The 7,042-nt window shown below is 40.0% G+C and overlaps 1 protein-coding gene across 2 annotated transcripts in view; it reads right to left on the bottom strand.

Annotated features, from left to right (window-relative positions):
• LOC111527519 (probable G-protein coupled receptor 148) overlaps nucleotides 1-6,832 on the bottom strand; it is a 27,240-nt gene extending 20,408 nt beyond the window's left edge. For both annotated transcript variants that reach the window (XR_002726685.3, XM_023193871.3), the window contains exon 1: nucleotides 6,229-6,832. The gene's annotated coding sequence lies outside the window, so the exon portion shown is untranslated. The remainder of the gene's footprint in view (nucleotides 1-6,228) is intronic.
• Between the last annotated feature and the right edge of the window lie 210 nt (nucleotides 6,833-7,042).

Here is a 7,042-nt window from a genome sequence, read left to right as displayed (position 1 = left end):
GAACAGCCATCTGCAAGCCAAGAAGAGGAGCCTCAGGGGAAACCAACACTGCCAGAGCCTTGATCTTGGACTTCTGGCTTCTAGAACTGTAAGAAAATAAACTCTGTTGTTTAGCCCATCCAATCTGTTGTATTTTGTTATGGTAGCCTGAGCACACTAATATAGGGAAAAGCATCTACCAGTTACTATCATATTGCCAGGAGGTTGAGAATGGCTTCCCATGGGTCCAGCTAGACTCCCCCAGCCCTACATGTGGAATTTTTAAAGGAGGAAAGATCTCTGATCTCTGAGAGGGAGGAGGGTCCTTGGGGCAGGGGTGGTGCTTACGGTCAGTCGGCCAGTGTCTGCCACTAAGGTCGGGGCCAGAATCTGACTCACCACTGATGGGAAGAACACATCAGCTGAGAAAGAACTGCAGAAATGAGTTCAAATGCTCAGCAGCTGCTGGCCAAAGGCCATTCCAAAATGGCTGTTACAATCTACCCTAATGATCAGACCTCCTCCTCGCCCACAGTAAACATGCTCCTTTCTCTTCAAACTCGTCTTTTCCTCTGATCTAATTGTAGACTTACTTATTTGGTATTTTAAAAATCACTTCAGTCCATGAGGCTCTGGGGTTCTCCTCCTCAAAGCAGGCAGGAAGGAAGGGAGGGAACCAGTGTTTACTGAGCACCAGGAACTCAACATCAAGATCAAGCATTTACTAAATATTCACTGTGATTGTTAATCCTCTGGAGACACTTCAGAGGTGTGACACGGAGAACTGGGTGAAATCACAAAGCCTCTTTAGGTATATCCTGTGACTTCTGAAGACAGAGAATGGCATGTTTTTCTAATGACTGGTTTCCCAGGCAGTTGGCTTTTATAATCTTAACCTGCCTCTTTTCATATAAAGCGAATTCTCCAGCTTTGTTTCCCATTTTTTTTCTGACCAAAATTTTGGTCTACAGACATTCTTTAAGTGCTCATAAGATTCGTTAATCTAGAGACTCACTACCTTGCTTTAATAGAACATCATCCTTTTCTAAAATACTTCATGTTTAAAAACATATTTTCAAAAACAATATGCACATGCATCTTTACTGAACACCACTTGTGGACAGGGCAGGGTGAAACAAATTCCCAAACCTTGAATATAAATAAATGTTCAAGAGGGGAGTATTGGAAAGAAGTAGCTGCTAATAATGGCAGAGAAGCTCTTCTCATTTGACAATTTTGATAATGATGAGTATGTGTGATTCTAACTTATTACAGTAATAATGACACCCATATGAACAAAGAGGATACAGTTTAATGACATATTTTACTATACTTTATATATACCTATAATATATGTGATCAAGCATTTACTATATATAGTATATATGTTATATATAATATATATGCTCAAATATTTACTCTATATATACTGTATATATAGATATATTCTCTCTACATATAGACTAAATTGTCTCCCAAAATATGTATAAAGTATATATATAGTGTGTATATATATATATAAAGTATGTGTGTGTGTATATATATATAGAGAGAGAGAGGCAGACATAAGAGAAATAAGGCAGAGGGGTCATTCCAAGATTTCAGAAAAAGATGGTTCAATATTAACTATAATGGTGTCATATGTAACAACATATTTCATGAATTCTAATAGAAATTTAAACAATGAACTTATAAGAAATCATAATAGGCCAGGCGCGGTGGCTCAAGCCTGTAATCCCAGCACTTTGGGAGGCCGAGACGGGCAGATCACGAGGTCAGGAGATCGAGACCATCCTGGCTAACATGATGAAACCCCATCTCTACTAAAAATACAAAAAACTAGCCGGGTGCGGTGGCAGACGCCTGTAGTCCCAGCTACTCGGGAGGCTGAGGCAGGAGAATGGCGGGAACCCGGGAGGCAGAGCTTGCAGTGAGCTGAGATCCGGCCACTGCACTCCAGCCTGGGCAACAGAGCAAGACTCTGTCTCAAAAAAAAAAAAAAAGAAAGAAATCATAATATACTGGCTAAAGTAAAAGTCGGTCAGTTCTACTTGGATGGAGCTCTCTGCAGGCACAGAACTAACCAAGGAACAAAAGTAGCAAGCTCAACAGATGAACATTTACTCAATCAAGTGGTGAATTCCAACTACCTATGTGTCCCCAGCATGAATTTAAGTGCTGGGGTTGACCAACACACACCAAGTCTCTGATGTCATGGAGTTTATACAATCCAAAACCTGTGACAGTTTCCTGGCAGACAGTAAACATATGGTCTTCCTCCTTTTCTCCTTGTCTCTCCAGATGTCAAAGGTCAATTGATGTCAATAAACTACAAAGAGCAAACAGCAAGCCGTATGTGGCTGAGCATATGATTCATTGCCAGTAATATTTCCCAACATCTGAAAGGATTTTGTCTTTGGTCAATTGGTTTGTCTCTATTGAGTTCATCTTGTAACATTTACTTCTAAAATATGCTGAAGCTATTTTAATGTTGCCTTACTGCAATTATTAAGCTAGTTATGAATTAATTTGCCTTTGTAGGACCTTTAGATTATTACAGCTTGTAACACAACACAGAGCAGCCAAGATGGTGAGTTTTGTGTTCTGCTGGTAGGCTTTCCTCCATAGTCAAACGGCTTTCCCTCATAGCATAATTGAGATAGCTGCCTCATCCTAATGCAACAAGACACACCCTTTCTGTCTCATCAGGCCACGCCTCTCCTTAGCCATAAACCAGATGCTTTATCGGAACAATCTTGGCAAAGCTGAAATCCACAAAGAGTCCTGGCAGATTCCACAAAGCTCTTCAATATTCTCTTTGACTTAGCATTGGAGACTAGTGTGAACTTTCTTCCAGGTTTAATTCTATTTCCCTAAATCAAAGCACAATTTAAATACAGCTAGTCTTACTAACCTTTTATACATGCTGTGATTTGTTTCACTGATGAAAAAGAAATCCCTCAATTTTGATATCTGCTTGTAATATGTATTCGCTTCATTAAATACTTCTATCTTTATTAGATGTCTTTGCATAATGCATATTGTGTTTGTTCACACCATGCCAAGTTGCCTCCCCAAATCTGAAAAGCTATATGATTTTAAATATCTGAAACTGAAAATCCATGGAATAACTTAACCTTTTGCCTGCTCTGAGAACTTTTACTTAGCATGTAATTGATTATTAACTTGAACTTTTACTTAATTGCTGTTTAATTGATTTACCTCACTTATTGGAAGCTGATATATTTACAAAGTTTTTTTGGCAGAGTTATAAGCCGACCTATCACAGGGAATTCTATTACTATTTGAATGGACTTGCATTTTTCCATAGCAAAGTCCACTTAAGCCAAGTTATTAATGTTCTTGGCTACTCTCATTAGCATTTATATTTGCCTTTTAGAATCAGCATACAAATTTGAATCATATATAGAGAGAAAATAGCTAATTTAGAACTTGTCCTTGTGATTTTTTTAAAATGATCATTATTTTTCTCTTTTTATTTAATAAACTTATTCTCGAGTAGAAATTATATTACTGTTATTAGGGCTATTTTTGAAAACATTATTCGTAACTATATTTTGTATTTTTCAAAAGAACTTAAATTCTAAGTATTAGTAACAAAGAAAATTACTAACTTTGAAAACCCCAGCTATATTATCATTAAACCACTTTTGAAAGAGCAAATAACTTATAATCAATTACAATTTTTCAAAATATGGCCCCATCTCAATTTCTCCATTTCTACATTCACTCACTCATTCATCCATTCACCCACTCAATAAACACATATTTTGCAACTGCCATGTGTCAGGCACTACACTAAGCGCTGGACCTGCCGAGATGAATGGGATAGGGTCTCTGTCCTCAAAAAATTTATTACATTGATTTGGGGATGGATCAGGAGTCAACACTGGTATGGCTTATGAGAGAGGTGGCAAAAACATATCAATTTCCTATTTTTTTTGAATTGGAGGAAATGTATGAAAACTACAAAAGCAAGTTCCTTTCTCCTTTTACCAAGAAGATTTGGGGAAAGTAGTCTTCCTTCTCTTGCATGAAAAGCCAGAGCAGGAATATTGGGATGAATCCTAGTCAGTACAGACACAGGCTAGCAAGAAAAGCCTCCTGGAAAAAGCAAGGGCACCACAAGGTTAATAAGGCCGTTTGAGGAAGACAGAAGCCGGTAAAGAGGCTCTCCAGAAACCCACAATTGTGCAAAGAGGCTGGCACTGTGGACAGGAAATGACAGCAAATCTGACAAAAGCAAACTTATAAATGATGGCTGCAGAAGGGAATCAGCCAACAAAGAACCTAAGTAAGGAAACGTAAGTGTTTGAAGGGTACAGTTAGCTAAATGTAGATTCTAGCCAATTTTGGGGTTTGGCTCAGTGACTTGTCATTTGGGGTTTTAAAGCCATCAGGATGCAGGTTAAGAAGGACCCAATCACAGCACGAATAACCAGTCATTACAGGGATTCTCAGTGAACAACACAACTGGACAGATCCAAGTGACAACATGGGTATAAGATGCACCTTCCCCGCCCTGGGAAAGGAGGGTGGCCTTTAGATAAGGGAACAATGACTGGGATGCCTAAAGCTCATAATATGCACTCAATAAATCCAACACTGTGTCACTCTGGTCTAGTGAGAGTTGCTTTAGTACTCAAAGACTTTTCCGATAGAACTATGAAGTTCCTATTTTCTTTTTCACCACTTCCTTGGCTACTTAAGCCATCCACATCCATGGGCTCAGGCCCACATAAATTAACAGAGAATATTAAATCCTTGGCTGTGGCGAACTCTGCCAAAGAATCAGGCCCACATGAACATTCTCTGGTTATTGCCAATTTTATGTAACAGGAGTATCTAGCTTTTTTTCAGACTTTAGGCTGCCCTCATCTTAAATCTGTTTGCCACTTGGTCTATGTCTTGATCTTTGGATCACTGGTCTTAAAACATTGAATATTATTTCTGGATAATCCAAGCCTGTGGGTCACGTGAAGCTATTTGCTCTTTCAGGGTGTTCAGAGTGGTGCCATGCAAATCCCCACCTGGACCCCAAGGAAGTGTGGTCTGGTCAGGCAAGCACACCTGTCAGAGGGAGTGTGTTCTGCGGACAGAGGACCATAGACAATAGAAGAGAGGGGCCAAAACTGAGTGGGGACCAGATTGGGGGCTTCCGTTTGTGTGATCCAAGCTGTAAGCAGCCACATAACCCCAGAGGAATGTGCTGTTTCAAGGAGGTCCCTCTGGAAATAACATGCCCTACCCTAAGACTTGCAGATGGTTTGCTGATGAGATGAAAGTGCCTCTTTATGCAACAAGAGACGACCAATTTGGTCCCAGAAACGTAATTCGCTAAAATCATTCAGCACATTTTGTGGGTTCAACAAATATGATGGTATTGTAATAACGGCCGGAAATAGAAGGGTGGTTTTTCCCTTAAAAGCGGTGAAAATCAAGGAGCAAGAACTTGCTAATGCCTCACCAACATTGAAGAAGCAAAGGAGCTCTGGTTAATGTAAGATCCTGATCTACTTTAAAGTATTTTCACATGCTGAGAGACATTTATGAGGCTTCCACAGTATTATTATTTTATTTAACATGTATCTACTATGCATCAGGCTCTGTGCAAAATGCCAAAATGCCGATAATTAAATGAAAAAAATGCTGCAGAATCCCAGCACTTGTAGACACTCAGAGAAGGGCATCTAATCTCCGTAAAAAAGGTTAGAGAAGACTTCCCAGAGGACACTGAGCCTTGAAAAAGAAGGATTCATCCATCCAGCTAGGCAGCCTTTGATTCATTCATTCATCACATACTCACTGAATATCTCTGCCTGTTCTAGGTGCTGTGGATACAACACTGAATGAGACAGTCAAGGTCCTTACTCTTGTGAAATTTACATTCTGGTAGGGTGGAGACATAACTAGGAGAAACAAAATGCTTCCTTAAGACCATCTTATGTCCGTCTTCTGGCCTCATTTCCTCCCCCACCCTGTGTTTTCCTACTGAGAAGAGAAAAAGAGCATGATGGCTCAACCTAGAGCATTTCCATCCTGTCGGTAAGTGTAGCTCTCATCATGACACTAAAATGCCAGTTTATTGCTTACCATCACAACATAATAACTCCAGAAGGGCACAGCTCAGATAAAATCAAATTTCTGAAAGTGCAGTGCTGAGAATCAGCTTCAAGCAGAAATCAAAGTGAGAGTGCAGATGCCTACGCTGACATGAGATATCCTTACCTCACTTTAACAGCGGAGATCTTTTCTGCCAGTGAAATAAGTTGTGTTTTCCAGGAAAAAGTAAGTGGAAGATGGGCAGGAGTTTTTTTGTGAACCCTAGGAAGAACTTCCAACACTCAGCATCTAATAGTAGGAAACAAAGGGCATGCTCCACTTCATCTTTTCCCAGGACCTTGAGCCTTCAGATTTGAGGGTCCCTTCCGTGGTGCCTGCTGCCACTGTCTCACTGTGATTCACCGTGTAGAGAGCTTCAGGAAGTCTGAGAAAGCCCGGGACCACTGGGGTGACCACTTCCTGAAAAAATGCTCAGCGTCTTCTGTCCAAGAGGAAGTGGAGGAGCCTGAGGCCAGCGCCTCTACTTCTGCATACAGGGATCCTTCTACAAAGAGGCACACACTATCATGCCCCACAAGGGAAAGTATCTCTAAGAGAAAACTGAAAAATCTTCCCCACCCAAATAGAAGAGAAAAATGCAAGCCGCTGAAACTGGTAGTTTTAAGCCAGACTAGCCTTCAGAGATCTCAGATTAAGTCTGTAGAAATGACCGAACTGCGTAACAGAGGCAAGAGAAAGGCAGTTGGAAGCTTCTGCAAGGCACCGTTGGTAGCATTCTGAAAAGTCATATTTCCTGTTCGCCAACACGTCTGCTTTAAATCCTTCAAGCTGCTAATTACTTGCCAGTGTTATATACCAGCTTTTCTGCATATGTATAGCTTTCATTTATCTTTGAAGTTATTCAAGTAATATATGCTTGTTGTCAAAAATGTAAAATACAGATAAACATAAAAAAGAAAATAAAAATTCCCCATAATAC

Source organism: Piliocolobus tephrosceles, chromosome 11 (assembly GCF_002776525.5).
Source record: "Piliocolobus tephrosceles isolate RC106 chromosome 11, ASM277652v3, whole genome shotgun sequence".
Classification (NCBI taxonomy): domain Eukaryota; kingdom Metazoa; phylum Chordata; class Mammalia; order Primates; family Cercopithecidae; genus Piliocolobus; species Piliocolobus tephrosceles.
This window is presented reverse-complemented; position numbering and strand designations above follow the sequence as displayed.